This window comes from Oncorhynchus masou, chromosome 27, assembly GCF_036934945.1.
Source record: "Oncorhynchus masou masou isolate Uvic2021 chromosome 27, UVic_Omas_1.1, whole genome shotgun sequence".
Classification (NCBI taxonomy): Eukaryota; Metazoa; Chordata; class Actinopteri; order Salmoniformes; family Salmonidae; genus Oncorhynchus; species Oncorhynchus masou.
The window spans coordinates 42,534,601-42,556,318 of record NC_088238.1 but is presented as its reverse complement, the minus strand read 5'-3'; the positions used below and the strand labels follow the sequence as shown (position 1 = coordinate 42,556,318).

Genomic DNA, 21,718 nt, shown 5'->3' with positions numbered 1-21,718 from the left:
TCAATCCAGTAGCCGAGCCATTTCTTTTTCAAACTCCAACTCATGTGCTACAGAGACACTGCTAAACCAACAACAGTGCTAGGTGCCTGCACACTTGAATTAAAGGGTAACTACACTCACAAATAAAAATGTCTTCGATTTTTTTGCCCAGACCTCAAAAGTGGTTTCATAATGTGGTTTAAGCATTGTCATGGAATTAGAACATAACATTTGGTTGTTTTTCCTGATAAAAAGTGTGAAAACCTGAAAAAGGTGTGAAAAATTGTAAACCTGTGACTTCTTGACATGTATCTGTTTCAATGGTAAACCTGCTAATCGCCTACTGCACAGTTCAGCTTGGGTTGGCCTGACTGAAAGTGTAAGTCACTGTTTCTCCGTAGAATTGTTTCACACAGGGCACCTTTCCTTCCCCCGGGCGGGGCCTTTGGATATTTTTTGTTAATCATTTGAGTATACACACTTCTCCAGGCACCGCTACACCACCGTGGATCTCTTAAGCCTAAACATATCCAGGCCTAAATCCAGATAATGTATATTCCCCAAGTATCCATAGGATCTTATAAAGTCTCAAAGTGTAAGAACAACGATAGTCTACCATAGACCTCTCTCTCTCTTTCTCTCTCTCTTTCTCTCTCTCCCTTTCTCTCTCTCTCCCTTTCTCTCTCTCTCTTTCTCTCTCTCGCTCTCTTTCTCTCTCTCTCTCTCTCTCTCTCTCTCCCTCTTTCTCTCTCTCGCTCTCTCTCTCACTCTCTCTTTCTCTCTCTCGCTCTCTCTTTCTCCTCCCGCTCTCTCTCTTTCTCTCTCTCTCTCGCTCTTTCGCTCTCTCTCTTGCTCTCTCTCGCTCTCTCTCCCCATCTCTCTCCTTCTTGTTCTCTCACCCTCTCTCTCTCCATACTCTCAACCCATCCATCTATCCATCTCCTCTCTCTCTCTCTCTCTCTCTCACGTGCACGCATGCACCACACACACACACACACACACACACACACACACACACACACACACACACACACACACACACACACACACACACACACACACACACACACACACACACACACACACACACACACACACACACACACACACACACACACACACACACACACACAGAGCCTCTCTCTATCCCTCTCTCCCATCTCTCTTGATCCCCATCCCTCTCTTTCTCTCCCATCCCATCACATCACATCTCTCTCCCCCATTACTTTCTATCCCTTCTGGTATCTCTCTAATAAAATACCCCCTCATACGCTCTCCTTCCTCATCAGGCTCTAATCTGGGCTGACAGCTTCCCCCGTAATTGGTCATAACACCCAGATGGACCGGTCCTTAATTTGCTGTTCCCAATACAGCGATGGAGGAGGCCATGGAAGGGCACGGGGGTGAGGGGAAGCGGCGGAGGGGGCCAAAGTCTTGATTTGTTGGTTATAGATACAAGAGCAGTAAACACCCAAGGCTCTACCCCCGACAGTTTGAACAGGCTTTTGTTCACACGTCTATTCAAAAGGGAATGAGGGCCCTCCCTCCATCTAACCCCCTTTCCTCTCTCCCAATCTTTGTTTCTTCCACCAGGAAAAGAGAACTGGCGGGACAAAGAGGTGTGTGTGTTGATGTGTTGAAGGTGGACCTGGAAATGAATATGGATGAATGATCTTTAATGATGTAGAATCAGAGTAGACTTATAAGGTGGGTGTTTATGTGAGATTATTTTAGTTTATTATTTTCCTCATTAGTAGCAGCAGGTACTATTCTTGGGGTCCTTGGTGGTGCTGGATAAGTAGACACTGCTCCTGTGTGGTCGTGGCTCTCTACAGGAGGCTATAGGTCCAGGAGGTTCAGGGGGTACATGGTGACAGCCAGCCAGGCAGAGGTGAGTACCCCCCGGCACTAATGAGGGCAACCCGCTGGCCACTGTGACCTCAGGGGTGTAGGGGTCAACAGGGCCTGATGGAGTGGTCTGGTGGCAGAGCTAAATGCCAACAATTGTTGTGTTGCATCACTACAAAATAGTATAGAGAGAGGGAGAGAAGACAGAGCCAGAGAGGGAGAGAAGACAGAGCCAGAGAGGGAGAAGACAGAGCCAGAGAGGGAGAGAAGACAGAGCCAGAGAGGGAGAGAAGACAGAGCCAGAGAGGGAGAGAAGACAGAGCCAGAGAGCTAGAGGGAGAGAAGACAGAGCCAGAGAGGGAGAGGGAGAAAGAGAGAGAGAGAGAAATAGGAAGAACAGAGAGAGAGAGAGAAAGAATGGGGAGCAGGTCTTTTCCCAAGCCTTGCAGCAGTAGTCCAATTAATGGCGATTTCTCTCACTGCACATCTGAGGCCCTTGAAGCCGCGCAGTCAGTTGGTGCAGTTTGTGAAGAAGAGGAGGGAAAGAAGAGGAGGGGGAGGAGGAGGAGGAGAGAGGGGATGTTGTCAGCATGTTGAATGCAGGGCCAGTGGAGGGGTTGGTGGGGAGGGTGTGTGTGTGTGTGTGTGTGTGTGTGTGTGTGTGTGTGTGTGTGTGTGTGTGTGTGTGTGTGTGTGTGTGTGTGTGTGTGTGTGTGTGTGTGTGTGTGCGTGCGTGCGTGCGTGCGTGCATGCATGCGCGTGCGTGCGTGTGCGTGTGTGTGTGTATGCTCGTAATGTGTACATTTGTTTGCATGTGTAATCCTGTATGTGTGTGTGTGCATATGTGCGTGTACACCTGTGTATGTGTATACATTTCTCTGTATACCCGTATGTGTGTGTGTGAAGGGGATGTGTGCATACACAGTGGGACAATCGCAGCTCTGTGGAACAGGACTGGGGCACGCAGATGTGTGAGTCTCTCTGGACTAAGCCTTGCCAAGGCCTACTTTGAGGGGTTACAACCTTTACAGAATCAGTGCTCCTGCATGTCAGAACTAATAAGGGTCAAGGTTCCACCAACACCAGCTGCATGGAGGGAGAGAGGGAGGGAGGGAGGGAGGGAGGGAGGGAGGGAGGGAGGGCGAGAGGGAGGGAGAAAGAGAGGGGGGGAATAGAGAGGGAAGGGGAGAGAGGGAAGGGGAGAGGATGGGAGAGAGATAGAGGGAGAGATTCAGCGAGGGTGAGAGAGAGAGTGTGATAGTAGGAGAAAGACAGAGAGGGGAGAGAGGGGGGAGAGAGGGGGAGAAGAAAGAGGGGGGAGAGATGGAGAGAGGGAAGGAAAGAGGGTAGGCAGAGAGGGAGAAGGGGGGTTTACACACTGAAGCCCCCACAGCTGTATAGCCCAGGACAGGGGAAGTAAAGAGTAGAGAGGGGCTTGGAGATCTCCTCCCGGCAGCTCAGTGGACACTACAGAGAGTGTTAAGTGGGGGAGCTTCGAGCCACAGGGCTTAACACAGGTGCTAGTGCAGCAGAGCACACAGGGGGTGAGTAGAGTATAGTCTTTAGAGCTCTGTCATTATTACCGCCACCTCTCTGGTTGATTCTCATGTCTTTGTCGACGTGTGATTGTGTGTGATTAACGAGCGGGGGGGATGGGAGCGGGAGGGAAGGGAAAGAACTGTTCGGCTAGTGAGAGAATTGATTTGTGAGGAATCAGTAGAACTGACTGGTAGATTTAGTTGAAACTTTTGTGATATCAATGGATGTGAATTGATCTGGTGATGTGATAGACAGTGAAGCAAGTGGAAAATGGGGTATTACGTCATCGCGAGCTAACGTTTGGTTCACTTGTGGTTTGTTAATTAGCAAATAACAGATGGAGGCAGAGGGACAGACAGGGCAGGAGAGGGTGAAAGAAGAGGTAGGGTAAAAGGAGAGAGAGGGGCAGGAGAAGGTGAAAGGAGAGAGAGAGGGCAGGAGAAGGTGAAAGGAGAGAGAGAGGGCAAGAGAAGTTGAAAGGAGAGAGAGAGGGCAGGAGAAGGTGAAATGAGAGAGAGAGGGCAGGAGAAGGTGAAAGGAGAGAGAGAGGGCAGGAGAAGTTGAAAGGAGAGAGAGAGGGCAGGAGAAGTTGAAAGGAGAGAGAGAGGGCGGGAGAAGGTGAAATGAGAGAGAGGGGCAGGAGAAGTTGAAAATGAGAGAGAGGGCGGGAGAAGGTGAAATGAGAGAGAGAGGGCAGGAGAAGGTGAAAGGAGAGAGAGGGCAGGAGAAGTTGAAAGGAGAGAGAGAGGGCGGGCGGGAGAAGGTGAAAGGAGAGAGAAAAAGGGCAGGAGAACGTGAAAGGAGAGAGAAAGGGTCGGAGAAGGTGTAAGGAGACAGGGCAGGAGAAGGTGAAAGGAGAGAGAAAGGGCAGGAGAAGGTGTAAGGAGAGAGAGGGGCAAGAGAAGGTGAAAGGAGAGAGAGGACAGGAGAAGGTGAAATGAGAGAGAGGGCAGGAGAAGGTGAAAGGAGAGAGAGAGGGCAAGAGAAGGTGAAAGGAGAGAGAGGGGCAAGAGAAGGTGAAAGGAGAGAGAAAGGGCAGGAGAAGGTGAAATGAGAGAGAGGGCAGGAGAAGGTGAATGGAGAGAGAGAGGGCAAGAGAAGGTGAAAGGAGAGAGAAAGAGCAGGAGAAGGTGAAAGGAGAGAGAGGGCAGGAGAAGTTGAAAGGAAAGAGAGAGGGCGGAAGAAGGTGAAATGAGAGAGAGAGAGGGCAGGAGAAGGTGAAAGGAGAGAGAATTGCAGGAGAAGGTGTAAGGAGACAGGGCAGGAGAAGGTGAAAGGAGAGAGAAAGTGCAGGAGAAGGTGAAATGAGAGAGAGAGGGCAGGAGAAGGTGAAAGGAGAGAGAGAGGGCAAGAGAAGGTGAAAGGAGACAGAGGGCAAGATAAGGTGAAAGGAGAGAGAGAGGGCAGGAGAAGGTGAAAGGAGAGAGAAAGGGCAGGAGAAGGTGTAAGGAGAGAGAGAGGGCAGGAGAAGGTGAAAGGAGAGCGAAAGGGCAGGAGAAGTTGAAAGGAGAGAGAGAGGGCAGGAGAAGGTGAAAGGAGAGAGAAAGGGTAAGAGAAGATGAAAGGAGACAGAGGGTAAGATAAGGAGAGAGAGAAAGGGCAGGAGAAGGTGAAAGGAGAGAGAAAGGGCAGGAGAGGTTGAAAGGAGAGAGAAATGGCAGGAGAAGTTGAAAGGAGAGAGAGAGGGCAGGAGAAGGTGAAAGGAGAGAGAAAGGGTAAGAGAAGATGAAAGGAGACAGAGGGTAAGATAAGGAGAGAGAGAAAGGGCAGGAGAAGGTGAAAGGAGAGAGAAAGGGCAGGAGAGGTTGAAAGGAGAGAGAAATGGCAGGAGAAGTTGAAAGGAGAGAGAAAGGGCAGGAGAAGGTAAAAGTAGAGAGAGCGGGCAGGAGAAGGTGAAAGGAGAGAGAGAGGGCAGGAGAAGGTGAAGGGAGAGAGAGAGAGGGCAGGAGAAGGTGAAAGGAGAGAGAGAGGGCAGGAGAAGGTGAAAGGAGAGAGAGAAAGAGCAGGAGAAGGTGAAAGGAGAGCGAGGTGCAAGAGAAGGTGAAAGGAGAGAGAGAGAGCAAGATAAGGTGAAAGGAGAGAGAGAGAGGACAGGAGAAGGTGAAAGGAGAGAGAGAGGGCAAGAGAAGGTGAAAGGAGAGCGAGGGGCAAGAGAAGGTGAAAGGAGAGCGAGAGGGCTAGATAAGGAGAGAGGGGGAAAGAGAAGGTGAAAGGAGAGAGAGAGGGCAAGATAAGGTGAAAGGGGAGAGAGGGCAAGAGAAGGTGAAAGGAGAGAGAAAGGGCAGGAGAAGGTGAAAGGAGACAGAGGGCAAGATAAGGTGAAAGGAGAGAGAAAGGGCAGGAGAAGGTGAAAGGAGAGAGAGAAAAGGCAGGAGAAGGTGAAAGGAGATAGAGAGAAAGGGCAGGAGAAGGTGAAAGGAGAGAGAGGGCAGGAGAAGGTGAAAGGAGAGAGATAGCAGGAGAAGGTGAAAGGAGAGAGAGAAAGGGCAGGAGAAGGTGAAATGAGAGAGAGAAAGGGCAGGAGAAGGTGAAAGGAGAGAGAGGGCAGGAGAAGGTGAAAGGAGAGAGAGAAAGGGCAGGAGAAGGTGAAAGGAGAGAGAGAAAGGGCAGGAGAAGGTGAAAGGAGAGAGAGAAAGGGCAGGAGAAGGTGAAAGGAAAGAGAGGGCAGGAGAAGGTGAAAGGAGAGAGAGAAAGGGCAGGAGAAGGTGAAAGGAGATAGAGAGAAAGGGCAGGAGAAGGTGAAAGGAGAGAGAGGGCAGGAGAAGGTGAAAGGAGAGAGAGGGCAGGAGAAGGTGAAAGGAGAGAGAGGGCAGGAGAAGGTGAAAGGAGAGAGAGAAAGGGCAGGAGAAGGTGAAAGGAGAGAGAGGGCAGGAGAAGGTGAAAGGAGAGAGAGAAAGGGCAGGAGAAGGTGAAAGGAGAGAGAGGGCAGGAGAAGGTGAAAGGAGAGAGAGAAAGGGCAGGAGAAGGTGAAAGGAAAGAGAGGGCAGGAGAAGGTGAAAGGAGAGAGAGAAAGGGCAGGAGAAGGTGAAAGGAGAGAGAAAGGGCAGGAGAAGGTGAAAGGAGAGAGAGGGCAGGAGAAGGTGTAAAGATACAGGCAGGATTAGGTGAAAGGGGAGAGATAGGGCAGGAGAAGGTGTAAGGATACAGGGCAGGATTAGGTGAAAGGGAAGAGACAGGGCAGGAGAAGGTGAAAGGAGAGAGCGAGAGTGCAGGGGAGGGTGAAGGTTAGAGAGAGAGTGTGTAATCCAGCTTTACTGAGACATGCCGTGAGTTCGACTAAGAGAGATAGGGCAAGAGAAGGTGAAAGGCTATAAGTGTGATTGTTCCAAAACGCAATCAATTTTCTGGAAAACACTGTTCTCAAAAGTGACCACAAATGCAATAATACATATAATGCTTTAATATAAAGCTGATTTTTTTATTTGTGAAAATTATCTTCCCCAAACTTGAAACTCACACGCCACCTATGTATACCAGTCAGAAGTTATTTGGCCACTTTAGTTGTGATACAAACCTTATCAAAACATATAGCCCTATGGGCTAGGCTACATGAGGTGTGCGACTATGTTTTGAAAAAGTACTGAACACGCTGGGCATCATTCACAAGTAATCGACTAATATTTTCACCCATCAGAGAATTCTTAATTTAATGTTGTCTTTACACATACTAAATAATATACGTGTGAAATTAGTTTTGATTTAGTATGGACCTGGACCGTTATCATTCACCTGTCTTGGAACAAGGGCATGGGGAATAAAATACATGCCATCTATGTACTTAAATAGCGAATGGAGGACGCTTTTCCTGTGGTTCATTTTCATGCCAGCCTGGTAGGCTATACTCCTGTTTTAAAGCAAAACAATGTGTTTGATATTAGGAAAGTTAATAAATTAATATAGTAGGCCTAGCCTACAAAGCTGATCAGATCCACCTCTTTTTAGTAGAGGCCATTGCTCTGTTTTCTCCCGCAATTGCATAGCCTATGGAAATGTTGCGCAACGTGAGCTCATGGGCTCTCATAAAGTGTTTGATTTGATTTTCGAAAACATTTGCATTGGTGTCAGAGTGATTAGAGGGACAATAGAGTGCTGACTACCAAGCAGTTAGCAAGTTTGGTAGGCTAGTAATGACCATCAGCATCATGACTCGTGACCGCCTTAGTGACGGTAATATGGTCACCCTAACAGCCCTAATCTCAGCTCCATGGCAATGTAAACTATTGAGCAAGTCACCCATAAATCATCCTCCTATGTGTGTGTGTGTGTGTGTGTGTGTGTATCCACTCATGGTAGCACTTTATTTTACAGAAATGACCTAGTACTTACTTGGAAACTGCATAGTAACATGGTAATTACGAAGGAATAACCTATTAATTACTTAACTGTGTCTTTGGGACGAGTTGCAACAAGCACCATTTGGCACTATTTCGTTTCAGGTAGTTACAGTTAATTGTGTTCAATTAATTGGAGTAAGTACCAGAAAGTACTCATTGATACCTTGTAATTTACCAGGTAAACACCAATTAATTACATCACCGTAAAATAAACTACTAGCCCAGTCATATTAGCCAACCAGTCTCCTTCAACTCCTTCCCAGTTTGTTTCTCTGTTGACTGTTGTGCCAGGGATGTCTAGTTGGCGGTCACTGACTGTGTCACTTTGTGCCTGCCCAGATGCCAGCTTCCTCTGCCACCATTCTGGCTCTACTCTGAGACAGTGATCAGCCATTACGGGTATGAGACGGTGATCAGCTGTCTGTGCCACTGTGTGCCAGTCGGCTCCAGCAGACAGACAGTTTCCTCTGTAAACTCATGATGCTGAGACGATGGTGATGAAGATGGTGTACCACGGTGTGTGATGCCACCAAGTCTAGGTCAATAAGACTCTCGCTGGCTGACTGACATTGTTTGTCTGTCTGCCGATTCGAATGGCGTTTTCTAGACTAGAGATGACCTCTTTGTGCTGTTATGACGTTTTTTCAACGTGCTCACACAGCAGCATAATTTCCCTTCTCATTCTCAATTCACAAAGCTCACATGCATGCACCCACACACTCACATACACACACACACACAAACACTTCAGATCATTGATGTTCGTCAGCTTTTCAATTACCTGAAATATTCGCTCAAAAAAATCTAAATGAATTGCATTCAATTGCTTAATTTGTTAATAGTTTGATAGAGATAAATAAAATACGATCAATAGTAATTGAACTCAACATTGAATATATTTTGTATTTGAATGATTATAATATAAAATCAAATCAAATGTATTCATCACACACACAGTTCACTGCAGGTATAAAAGGTGCAGCAAAATGCTCATGTACTAGCGCCCTCAACAATGCATTCATCAAAAAAAGAACAATGAAAAGAGTCAAGTCAAAAACAACAAGTAGTAGAAGCAATATAAACATATAAAGTGGGTCATGGAATCAATAGTATATATTAGAACAGCAGCGTTGACGGGGAGTGTGTGTGCCATTTGTCAGCTCTGAGTGTGTGTGTGCGTGCTCGTGTGTGCTCGTGTGTGTGTGTGTGTGTGTGTGTGTGTTTATGCATGTTTGTGTGTGTTTGTGTGTCATTTTGTGTGTAAGGGTTGGATGTGTGGGTGGTCAGTGTCGATACTTTCTAAGGTGTGTATAGTCTCTCCGGTGGAAATAGTCTCTCAGGTGCAGGTATAATTAAATTGAAAAGTAATAGAATTGAACACAACACCAAATTTGAAGGGGGACACTGATGGCCAAATGCATATATTATCATATTTTTCCATTAATTCAACATAATTAATATAGTTAATTAAATGTGTGAAACAAACAACAGCTTCTATATTTATTTCTAGGTCTGTGGCCTCTCAGTTTCAATGTTGGCTTGCTGTTGGTTGGTTGGTTGGTTGGTCTGGGACTCTGCATGGAGAAATGCAGAGAATGCAACTGGTGGCAGAACACAGAGTTACAGCGCCACCTACAGTCCTCCAAGTAGAACCTCACTCTCTCTCTACTCCAGTTATTGTAATGGTGAGAGGTTAGCATGTCTTGGGGGTATGATATTTGTGCATCTGTAACTTTCTCAGTTATCATTATTCACAATTCATTCTGGATTATCCATAATCATGGTAGTATCCACATTAATGTAGAAGTGTTGAGAAACATATTCTATTCTTATTTACATAAAAAGTGACTACAAAAGGACACAATACATTTTTTTACTATTCATTTCTATTGGGCACAAAATGATATGAAACACAACCAAAACAAACAGCAAATGCACCCAACAATTTTGTAGAGTCACAAGCTCTATGTAGTCATTGTGTACTAGGAATAATATACTTTTGACTACTTTAATACACTAATAAGTAAATCTGTCCAAATACTTTTAGTCCCCTAAAATGTGTATGGATGAAAATACAATCCAATTAAAGCTGGCAGTCTGCACTTTAAACTCGTAGTCATTGAATCATTTCAAATCCAAAGTTATGGAGTACCGAGCCAAAACAACAACAACATTGTCACTGTCCCAATACTTTTGGAGCTCGCTGTATGTGCATGAGACGTGTATGTATTAGAATGGCTCAAAGTCATATCACGACAACATCAAATCATTTGGTCCTTACAGTGTAGTGATCCAAGTCGTATCAGAATGGTTTACAAAATGGTTGGAGGTCAAAATGGAAGTGATATGGCTCTCCATTCGGTTCCAATATAAAAAAAAGCATGTTTTTGTTTGTTTGGACAAAAAAATTGCACAAACAGAAAAATAGAGGGCCTCGCGGCATCGCTCTGGTTTGTTTTTGTTTTCACAGCACAACGGAGTCACCGAGGGTTCACAAGTATCTGTGAGGCTGCCCTGTCACATTTCATTATGTCTCTCTCTCTCGTACCATCTCTCTCTCTCTTTCTCTCTCTCTTTCTCTCTCTCTCATCCTTTCTCTCTCTCTCTCTCTCTCTCTCTCTCTCTCTCTCTCTCTCTCTCTCTCTCTTTCTCTCTTTCTCTCTCTCTTTCTCTCTCTCTCTCTCTCTCTCTCTCTCTCTCTCTCTCTCTCTCTCTCTCTCTCTCTCTCTCTCTCTCTCTCTCTCTCTCTCTCTATCTCTCTCTCTCTCTCTCTCTCTCTCTCTCTCTTCTCTCTCTCTCATCCTTTCTCTCTCTCTCTCTCTCTCTCTCTACTGTACTCCCCCAGTAACATCAGGCTTTCTCTCTCTCGATCTCTCACTCTTTCTCTCTCTTTCCCTCTCTCTCTCTACTGTACTCCCCCAGTAACATCAGGCTTACAATTCAATTCAAGGGGCTTTATTGGCATGGGAAACATATGTTTACATTGTCAAAGTAAGTGAAATGGATAAACAAAAGTAAAATAAACAATAAAAAGTGAACAGTAAATATTACACTCACAAGTTCCAAATGAATTGTGTCTATATACAGTGTTGTAACGATGTGCAAATAGTTTAAGTACAAAAGGGGAAATAAATAAACATAAATATGGGTTGAATTTAGAATGGTTTTTGTTCTTCCCTGGTTGCCCTTTCCTTGTGGCAACAGGTCACAAATCTTGCTGCTGTGATTGCACACTTTGATATTTCACCAAAAAGATACCTTTCTCATTGTCACTCAATGCCTAGGTTTACCTCCACTCTACTCACATCCTACTATACCCTTGTCTGTACATTATGCCCTGAATCTATTCCACCATGCCCAGAAATCTGCTTCTTTAATTCTCTGTTCCCAACGCACTAGATGACCAGTTCTTATAGCCTTTAGCTGTACCCTTATCCTACTCCTCCTCTGTTCCTCTGGTGATGTAGAGGTTAACCCAGGCCCGTAGACCCCAGTACTACACCCATTCCCCAGGCGCTCTCATTTGTTGACTTCTGTAACCGTAAAAGTCTTGGTTTCATGCATTTTAACATCAGAAGCCTCCCCCCTAAGTTTGTTTTAATCACTGCTTTAGGACACTCCTCCAACCCTGATCTCCTAGTAGTGTCTGAATCCAGGCTTATGAAGGCCACTAAAAATTCTGAGATTTCAATCCCCAACTATAGCATTTTCCGTCAAGATAGAACTGCCAAAGGGGCCGGAGTTGCAATCTACTGCAGCGATAGCCTGCTGAGTTCTGTCATACTATCCAGGTCTATGCCCAAACAGTTTGAGCTTCTACTTTTAAAAATCCACCTTTCCAGAAATAAGTCTCTCACTGTTGCTACATGTTATAGACCCCCCTCAGCCCCCAGCTGTGCCCTGGACACCATATGTGAATTGATTGCCCCCCATCTATCTTCAGAGTCCGTACTGTTAGGTGACCTAAACTGGTATATGATTAACACCCCGGCCGTCCTACAATCTAAGCTAGATGCCCTCAATCTCACACAAATTATCAAGGAACCTACCAGGTACAACCCTAAATCTGTAAACATGGGCACCCTCATAGATATTATCCTGACCAACCTGCCCTCTAAACACACCTCTGCTGTCTTCAACCAGGATCTCAGCGATCACTGCCTCATTGCCTGCATCCGTTATGTGTTCGCGGTCAAATGACCACCCCTCATCACTGTCAAACGCTCCCTAAAATACTTCAGCGAGCAGGCCTTTTTAATCAACCTGGCCCGGGGATCCTGGAAGGATATTGTCCTCATCACGTCAGTGGAAGATGCCTGGTTGTTCTTTAAAAGTGCTTTCCTCACCATCTTAAATAAGCATGCCCCTTTCAAAAAATGTAGAACTAAGAACAGATATAGCCCTTGGTTCACTCCAGACTTGACTGCCCTTGACCAGCACAAAAACATCCTGTGGCGTACTGCATTAGCATCGAATATCCCTTGCGATATACAGCTTTTCATGGAAGTCAGGAACCAATATACACAGTATGTCAGGTTAATAAAGGCTAGCTTTTTCAAAACCGAAATTTGCATCCTGTAGCACTAATTCCAAAAAGTTAAGGGTCACTGTAAAGTCGATGGAGAATAAGAGCATCTCCTCCCCGCTGCCCACTGCACTGTGGCCTGGAAACACTGTCAATGCCGATAAATCCACGATAATCGAGAATTTCAATAAGGATTTTTCTACGGGGGTAGCCATGCTAGAGGTTAGCCATGTTTTCCATCTGGCTACCCCTACCCCGGCCAACAGCTCTGCACCCCCAACAGCAACTTGCCCCCCCCCCCACTTCTCTTTCACCCAAATCCAGATAGCTGATGTTCTGAAAGAGCTGCAAAATCTGGTCCCTTACAAATCAGCTGGGCTAGGCAATCTGGACCCTTACAAATCAGCTGGGCTAGGCAATCTGGACCCTCTCTTTCTAATTATTATCCGCCGCAATTGTTGCAACCCCTTTCGTATCGTCTGAGATCCCCAAAGAATGGAAAGCTGCCACGGTCATCCCCCTCTTCAAAGAGGGAGACACTCTAGACCTAAACTGTTATAGACCTATATCTATCCTTCCCTGCCAATCTAAAGTCTTCGAAAGCCAAGTTAACAAACAGATCACCGACCACTTCAAATCCCACCGTACCTTCTCCGCTATGGAATCTGGTTTCCGAGCTGGTCACGGGTGCACTTCAGCCACGTTCGAGGTCCTAAACAATATTATAACGTCCATTGATAAAAGACAGTATTGTACAGCCGTCTTCATCGACCTGGCCGAGGCTTCGACTCTGTCAATCATCACATTCTTATCGGCAGACTCAACAGCTTTGGTTTCTCAAATGACTGCCTCGCCTGGTTCACCAACTACTTCTCAGATAGAGTTCAGTGTGTCAAATCGAAGGGCCTGTTGTGCAGACCTCTGGCAGTCTCTATGGGGGAGCCACAGTGTTCAATTCTCGGGCCAACTCTTTTCTCTGTATATATCAATGATGTCGCTCTTGCTGCTGGTGATTCGCTGATTCATCTCTACGCAGACGACACCATGCTGTATACTTCTGGACCTTCTTTGGACACTGTGTTAACTAACCTCCAGACGAGCTTCAATGCCATACAACTCTCCTTCTGTGGCCTCCACCTGCTCTTTAATGCAAGTAAAACTTAGTGCAGGCTCTTCAACCGATCGCTGCCCGCATCCTCCCGCCCGACTCGCATCACTACTCTGGACGGTTCTGACTTAGAATATGTGGACAACTACAAATACCTAGGTGTCTGGTTAGACTAAACTCTCCTTCCAGACTCACATTAAGAATCTCCAATCCAAAATTAAATCTAGAATCTTCCTTTCACAACAAAGCATCCTTCACTTATGCTGCTCAACATACCCTTGTAAAACTGACTATTCTACCGATCCTTGACTTTGGCGATGTTATTTACAAATTGGATGTTAGTCTATCACAGTGCCACCCATCACTGAAACCTGTACGCTCTCGTTGTCTGGCCCTCGCTTCATATTCATCGCCAAACCCACTGGCTCCAGGTCATCTATAAGTCTTCGCTAGGTAAAGTCCCACCTTATCTCAGCTCACTGGTCACCATAGCAACACCCACCCGTAGCATGCGCTCCAGCAGTCATCCCCAAAGCCAACACTTACTTTGGCCTCCTTTCCTTCCAGTTCTCTGCTGCCAATGACTGGAACGAATTGCAAAAATCACTGAAACTGGAGTCTTCCCTCACTAACTTTAAGCATCAGTTGTCAGAGCAGCGTACCGATCACTGTACCTGTACACAGCCCATCTGTAAATAGCCCACCCAACTACCTCATCCCCATATTGTTATTTATTTTGTTATTTATATTGTTATTTTGCACCCCAGTATCTCTACTGGCACATCATCATCTGCACATCTATCACTCCGGTGTTAATACTAAATTGTAATTATTTCGCCACTATGGCCTATTTATTGCCTTACCTCCCTAAACTTTCTACATTTACAGGAGCTATTTTCAGGTCTCTCCAGAGATGTTCGATGTGGGTTCAAGTTCAGGCTCTGGCTGGGCCACTCAAGGACATTCAATGATTTGCCATGAAGCCACTCCTGTGTTCTTGGATGTGTGCTTAGGGTCGTTGTCCTGTTGGAAGGTGAACCTTCACTCTAGCCGGAGGTCCTGAGCGCTCTGGAGCAGGTTTTCATCAAGGATCTCTCTGTCCTTTGCTCCGTTCATCTTTCCCTCGATCCTAACTAGTCTCCCAGTCCCTGCCACTGAATAACATTCCCACAGCATGATGCTGCCACCACCATGCTTCACCTTAGTGATAGTGCCAGGTTTCCTCCAGACATGACGCTTGGCATTCAAGCCAAAAGAGTTCAATCTTGTTTTCATCAGACCAGAGAATCTTGTTTCTCATGGTCTGAGTGTACTTTAGGTGCCTTTTGGCAAACTCCAAGAGGGTTGTCATGTGCCTTTTGGAATGCTGCAGAAATGGTTGTCCTTTTAGAAGGTTCTCTCATCTCCACAGAGGATCTCTGGAGCTCTGTCAGAGTGAACATCGGGTTCTTGGTCACTTCCCTGACCAAGGTTCTTTTCCCTGACTGCTCAGTTTGGCCAGTTGGCCAGCTCTAGGAAGTGTCTTGGTGGTTCAAAACTTATTCCATTTAAGAATGATGAAAGCCACTGTGTTCTTGGGGATCTTTAATGCTGCAGAAATGTTTTGGTACCCTTCCCCAGATCTGTGCCTCGGCACAATCCTGTCTCTGGAGCTCTATGGACAATTCCTTCAACCTCATGGCTAGGTTTTTGCGCTGACATGCACTGTCAACTGTGGGACCTTAAATAGATAGGTGTGTGCCTTCCCAAATCATGTCCAATTAATTGAATTTACCACAGGTGGACTCAAATCAAGTTGTAGAAACATCTCAAGGATGATCAATAGAAGCAGGTTGCACCTGAGCTCAATTTTGAGTCTCATAGCAAAGGGTCTGAATATTTATGTAAATAAGGATTGATGAAAAAACGTAACGTAACAAAATGTGGAAAAGGGGAAGGGGTCTGAATACTTTCCTAATGCAATGTATACTGTACGTTGATGTACTCATCCTAAACGAACCCGTAGCTATCTGGGGTATTAGTCCCAGTATCATGACTATGATAAGCCAGCCAGCTGCAGTTGGCACCACCAGATGCTCGCTTTGTGCCCTAGTCCATCCATAGCCTGCTGCCTCCATACAAAGCATTAAACAACAACTTGTAATCACACACACACACACACACACACACATACACAGATGTCAGATGCTGGGTGGAGTGTGCGTGTCCTCAATCGGCGCAAGGCATCAGATCGTTATCCCATACACCCAGTGAGTTCTGTATTATCACCACAGACTATCAACACACAGATTCTGCTGCCTCTGTGGCTGCACCGTTCTGGCCCCATCCCTCCCCCTCTCTCTCTCTCTCTCTCTCTCTCTCTCTCTCTCTCTCTCTCTCACACTCTTCCTCAATTTCCCCCTCTCTCTCTCTCCCCATCTCTCTCTCTCTCTTTTTATTTCTCTACATCCCTCTACATCTCTCTCTCTCTCTCTCTCTCACAGCTCTTCCTCTTCCTCTTCCCCAATTTCCCCCCCCCTCTCTCTCTCTCCCCATCTCTCTCTCACTCTACCTCTATAACCCTCTATCCCCATCTCACTCTCTCTTTCTCTCTCTCTCTTTCTTTCTCTTCATCCATATCCCTCTCTCTCCCTCTTGCCTTCTGCCATCTCCCACCCCCTGTTCATCCCTCCATCTATATGTCTCTTACTCGCTCTCTCTATCTCTCTCACTCTTGGTCATAAGATGCATTACATCTGTGCTTGTAAATAGACATGCATAACACCACGTTGATATTAGGGGTAAATCTATGGGCAGGGCCGGGTTAGGATCCCAGATGATTGAGTAATGGAGAGATTTGAGGATAACAAAGAAGTTGTTTTGTTGTGAGCAGTCTGAATACATCAAGTGAGGATGGATGTTGAAGTGATAGTTCAGTGATTTGACACATTTAGATATTTTGTCATGGTAAGGAATCAAATATTGAAACATGTAAAATCACTGAACTATCCCTTTAAGGCTATCTGGCCCAGACAAGACATGATGGAGATAATAAACAAACAGGTCACAAGTTCATTTCTCCAACAATGCAACTTCTCACCCCTGATGTTGAGTCCAAATGGCATCCAAATGGTGAAGTCGAAAACAAGCCTTGGTAGGCCTGTTATTAAAAATAGAAAATGTTGGCCTATAATAAAAATAGAACATGAAAATGGGTTCATTTATATTATTAACTAAAGAATTATCCATCGTAGCACGTGTTTAGTTTAGTCCAGTGGTAACATTTCTCATTCCATTGAAGTCGGTTCTGAAATCGCCAGATAGACCCCAGTGTTGATTCCCAACGTAAACATTTCTAGCAGAGACAGTCGCTAATATATGTTTTGATAATATAATGCCAATGTTCAGACTCTCAAAAGGATGAACAAACCCAGTGTGCTAAAACAAGTGCTGATCAAAAGCAATCACATTTGCAACATTTTGAATAGTTCCGTGTGTCAGGATGGCCGAGCGGTCTAAGGCGCTGCGTTCAGGTCGCAGTCTCCCCTGGAGGCGTGGGTTCGAATCCCACTTCTGACAATTTATTTTGCGCAAATTCTGAGAAAAGTGATAGAATGATAAAGCTAATTTCTCGTATTTCATAACCTCTATTCGTTTCATTGCGCAACATTTATTCGTGTTACATAATCAACGTAAATATGAGAAATCAATCAAGTTCAGAATTATAATTAATTAATATTTTGTCTTGTGCAATAACTATTGCAATAATTGGTGTAGGCCAATATCTTCACCAGGCTGTCTGTCACGTTCTGACCATAGTTCTGTTATTTTATTATTTGTTTTAGTATGGTCAGGGCGTGAGTTGGGGTGGGCAGTCTATGTTTGTTTTTCTATGTTGGTTTTTGTGTTCGGCCAAGTATGGTTCTCAATCAGAGGCAGGTGTCGTGAGTGATTGAGAATCATACTTAGGTAGCCTGGGTTTCATTTTTGGTTGGTGGGTGTTTGTTTCCGTGTGAGTGTGTTGGCCACACGGTACTGTTTCGTTTTTCGTTTTATTCACATCGTTTATTGTTTTGTATTTCAGTGTTCAGTTCGTTTCTATTAAAAATCATCATGAACACTTACCACGCTGCGCTTTGGTCCTCCTATCTTTCTCCCGAAGACGATCGTTGCACTGTCTGAATAAATGTTTGTATAGTTATTAATCTTATAATTCGTTTATTTGAACATATTGATGTAAAAAAAGTATTTTCATATATATATATATATATATATATATATATATATATATATATATACTCTTCATGTTTCAATAAACAAAGATGTATAAATAAATAGTTATACAACTAACAAAAAACATCTGAAAACAGCAACAACATGTATATTTATTTTGCAGCAATCAATGTAAATAGTCTTATTTCGTATGCAAAAATATTAGATGAGTTGGTCGAACAGCCTAATTGTAAAACTAAACAATTTTATGGAACTTCTAGAAATTGGCCATGGACAACCTCTAACAATTGTTATAATGGCATGCCTTTTATCAACCACAAAGGTGTAGAACCATGAATAGTTCTGAAATAATTCTGAACACATTTTATCAAAATATTTTCCTCACAATTTCCCCCGATGTGGATACCTTGTGATCCATCCAAAGCGATAACATTTTATTCAATGAATTCCATGATGGTTATGGCTTTAAAATAATGAATCGAATGTGTCACAATGGTTTGCTTTGATAAAAGATAGGTCATGCTCTAATGCACATATGTCAGAGTCAAGGCCCGCGGGCCACATCCGGCCCGCGAGAAGGTTTTTTACGGCCCCTGGGATGATCTTGATTTATTATTAGAACCGGCCCGCAGACCGCAGCAAGCCGGCAGCCCGCAGATCTTTTACACGCACCAATACTACATTTCCCACAATGCAACGGTGACGCACCGAGCAGTAGGCTGCTTCATTTCAATATTTATTGGCACAGCAGTCGTCAGCATCACAGTAAAATTAACTTTCAGATACCCATCAAAAATGGCAAAACGGAAGGTGGACACTGAGAACCGGGGGTTTCAAACAAGGTGGGAGTCGGAAAGACACAACACAACTCCGAGACGAAATGTTTCTGTGTGAAATGGCTTTTCTGTGTGACATTACGAGTCATCTGAATGCAATGAACTTGCAGCTGCAGGGTCGGGATCATGTCATCTCTGATATGTACAGTACAGTGAAGGCATTTAAAACCAAACTGACTCTGTGGGAGACGCAGATGCGGAAAGAAAATTTGAGCCACTTTCCCAGCTGCCAGACCATGAAAGAGAAGCTCTCTACCAGTGCGTTCCCGAGCGCACAGTTGGCTGATAAAATAGGTATGCTTGCCGCTGACTTTCGACGCCGATTTGCTGACTTTGAAGCACAAAAAAGCAGGTTGGAACTGCTCGGTAACCCATTTGCTGTTGACGTGGAAAGCTCACCACCAAACCTCCAAATGGAGTTGATTGACCTCCAATGCAATGATGCACTGAGGGCAAAATATGCGGCAGTGGGTGCTGCGGAGTTCGCCCGTTTCCTCCCCGACACAATGCCCCAGCTGCGCATCCAGGCTGCTCAAACGTTGTCTATGTTTGGCAGCACATACCTGTGTGAACAACTTTTTCTTTGATGAACCTGAACAAAACATCACACAGAAGTCGACTTACTGCTGAACACCTCCACTCAATTCTGAGGATTTCCTCAGCTCAGAGCCTTACCCGAACATTGATGAACTTGTGGAAAAGATGGGACACCACCAAGTATCACCCTCAACCTCAAACAAGTGAACATTACTGTGCAATCACATATTTAGAGTTTTTACTCAGTTCAAGTTTAAAAGTTAAAGTTTAATATTTGTTTTCACTGCATGTTACTTCTCCTTAAACAAAGTGTTGTTTTTGATTAATAGATTTTTGCACTTTATTTTATTGTATTTCAATCCAATTATATTTTAAAAATATTTCAGTTGAGTGGATGATAGAAAATTGCTATTATTGTTTTTTTCTTTGAAGTAAATTTAGCCCACTTTTGCTAAAATAGAAAATATAGGCTACTGATGGTGCCTTGAATACCGGTTTCTTTCATTTAATGTTCATGTTATGGGGATTTTTATATAAAGGAAATTTGTCTTTTGTGTCTGTTGAAAATTAAAGATTACTGACAGAGCCATAAGAAAATATTGCTTTATTTATCTGATCATATTGGAATATATTTGTTAGGTTTTCAGTAGGTTCAATTAGGTTCACTAGACTATATGCGTCATTTAAAAATTTTTCAATGAACATTCGAACAGTCCGGCCCTCGGCTTGTAGCTAAATTTTTTATTTGGCCCTCCGTCCATTTGACTTTGACACCCCTGCTCTAATGCATGGAATCAGTCTTTACAACGATTACAAAACGTACAAATAGGAGCGGGAAAAGAACGCTGGATGGGTCAGATTCTTTCGATTGACAATGTGTATGGGAGGGGGGGGGGGTAGGTTAATAGTGACTTTGTGACTATATTCAACTGTGTTAGCCTTTCTTTGTGTTAAATGTTACCAACTCATTAGTGATTCAGGAAAAACATCATATAAACAGTTTTTAATAACTAGCAGGTCAACTAAGGTCAGGCCTACACCTCACTATGCTCTCTCCACCTATTAGTTCCACATGTTTGTTTATGCGCCCAGTAGTGCTCCACAAGTCTTTCCCTGGGATAATGTCCCCTGCTAATGCCAACAGACAGCCATGATATTATGTGACAATTTCACCTTTATCACCGTTCTGTAATTGATGTAACAAAGTGCCACTTATCCACGGTGACAGACAGATCTAGAAGCCTGGGGGCCACATATCCACGGTGACAGACAGATCTACAAGCCTGGGGGCCACGTATCCACAGTGACAAACAGATCTACAAGCCTGGGGCCACATATCCACGGTGACAGACAGATCTTACAAGCCTGAGGGGGGGGGGCATCGTGATCAAAATCGCATTTATCAAAACCATAAATGTTTGTTATTGATCTAGGAACCTATGTGTTAAAAAAACAACATTTTGGCACATTCACAATGGTTTATAGTGTAAGAGATGAGGTAAACGCATGTTTGATAAATCAAAAGCACGAGTTGTTTCATAGATAGTCATATTGTTTCAACGGTAGCCTATTGGTGTGTCCCACTCCCTTTAGTTTTGTGTTATATTTGTGCCATGGTTATTGTGGGTCTGTTTGCAAAGTAATGACGTTCACAATGACATTTGGTTGCAACCCAAGCCGCTGCAATCCATTCTCACAAAAACCTCACAATAAAAACTCTCCTGGAGAGAACATAGGCTAAGTGCTGCAGCAACCCACCACACCCAATCTCTCAGGATGACGAATGAGACCATCCAACCAGTTTTAAAGTAGCGCCATGGGTCAGTCTGGAAAATCATTCTACTGCTGAAAAGTATGACAGTCAGTACTGTTCTTTTTGGGTTGATTGTTGCTGAATTCAGTCTTTCCCTTCACAATGCTGGTATTTATTACACATTGTTTTATTATTAATCCGAACATCAGGGCTGGAACTGAGGTCTCTGCCCTTACCAGATATAGGCCTGGTCCCTGTGAAGTTGTGTGCTGCTAAAAACAACAATATCCACTCCAGGGATTATGAATAAATAACATGGGGGAGAATAGTCTGAGTAATTGGTTGTGTGTGTGTGTGTGTGTGTGTGTGTGTGTGTGTGTGTGTGTGTGTGTGTGTGTGTGTGTGTGTGTGTGTGTGTGTGTGTGTGTGTGTGTGTGTGTGTGTGTGTGTGTGTGTGTGTGTGTGTGTGTGTGTGTGTGTGTGTGTGTGTGTGTGTGTGTGTGAATAATTGAGGGTTCCTCTTCCCAATCTATGTCATGTCATTTCCAGGATGATTTTTAAAAGTTTTTAATGGCAGATCTCTGTTAAGACTGCAAACAGAGGTCAAGGGTTGTGTCCCAAATAGCACCCTTTCCCATATCTAGTGGACTACTTTTGACCAAAGCCCAATGGGTCAAGTTCAAAAGTAGTGCACAACATAGGGAATAAGGTGCCATTTGGTTCGCACACAATATGCTCCTCTGCTGTAATAGGAAGATACCAGGAATGGTTTCTCCTGACAGACACACTTTGATTTTACTGTAGATTTACAAAGACAGTGACCCTGTTAGAGATGTCAACTTTGAGTGCATAATTTCTTACTGAGGCTGGGGATACTTCAGGTGTTTAGTGGAAGAAGGTGATCTTTTAAGAACATGCAGAGATGTCATCGATGACAATGTTAGGATGGAAGAATTCAATGTAGTGGTCCTAACCTTAAAATGTGGACCTGTGTGGCTCAGTTGGTAGAGCATGGTCCTCGCAACACCGAGGTTGTGGGTTTGACCC

General features: G+C 44.5%; 1 non-coding gene across 1 annotated transcript; it reads left to right on the top strand.

Moving 5' to 3' along the window:
- The first annotated feature begins 16,808 nt into the window (after positions 1-16,808).
- On the top strand, positions 16,809-16,891 carry trnal-cag (transfer RNA leucine (anticodon CAG)). Its single transcript has one exon. It is a non-coding gene; the product is annotated as a tRNA-Leu (tRNA).
- The last annotated feature ends 4,827 nt before the right edge of the window (positions 16,892-21,718 follow it).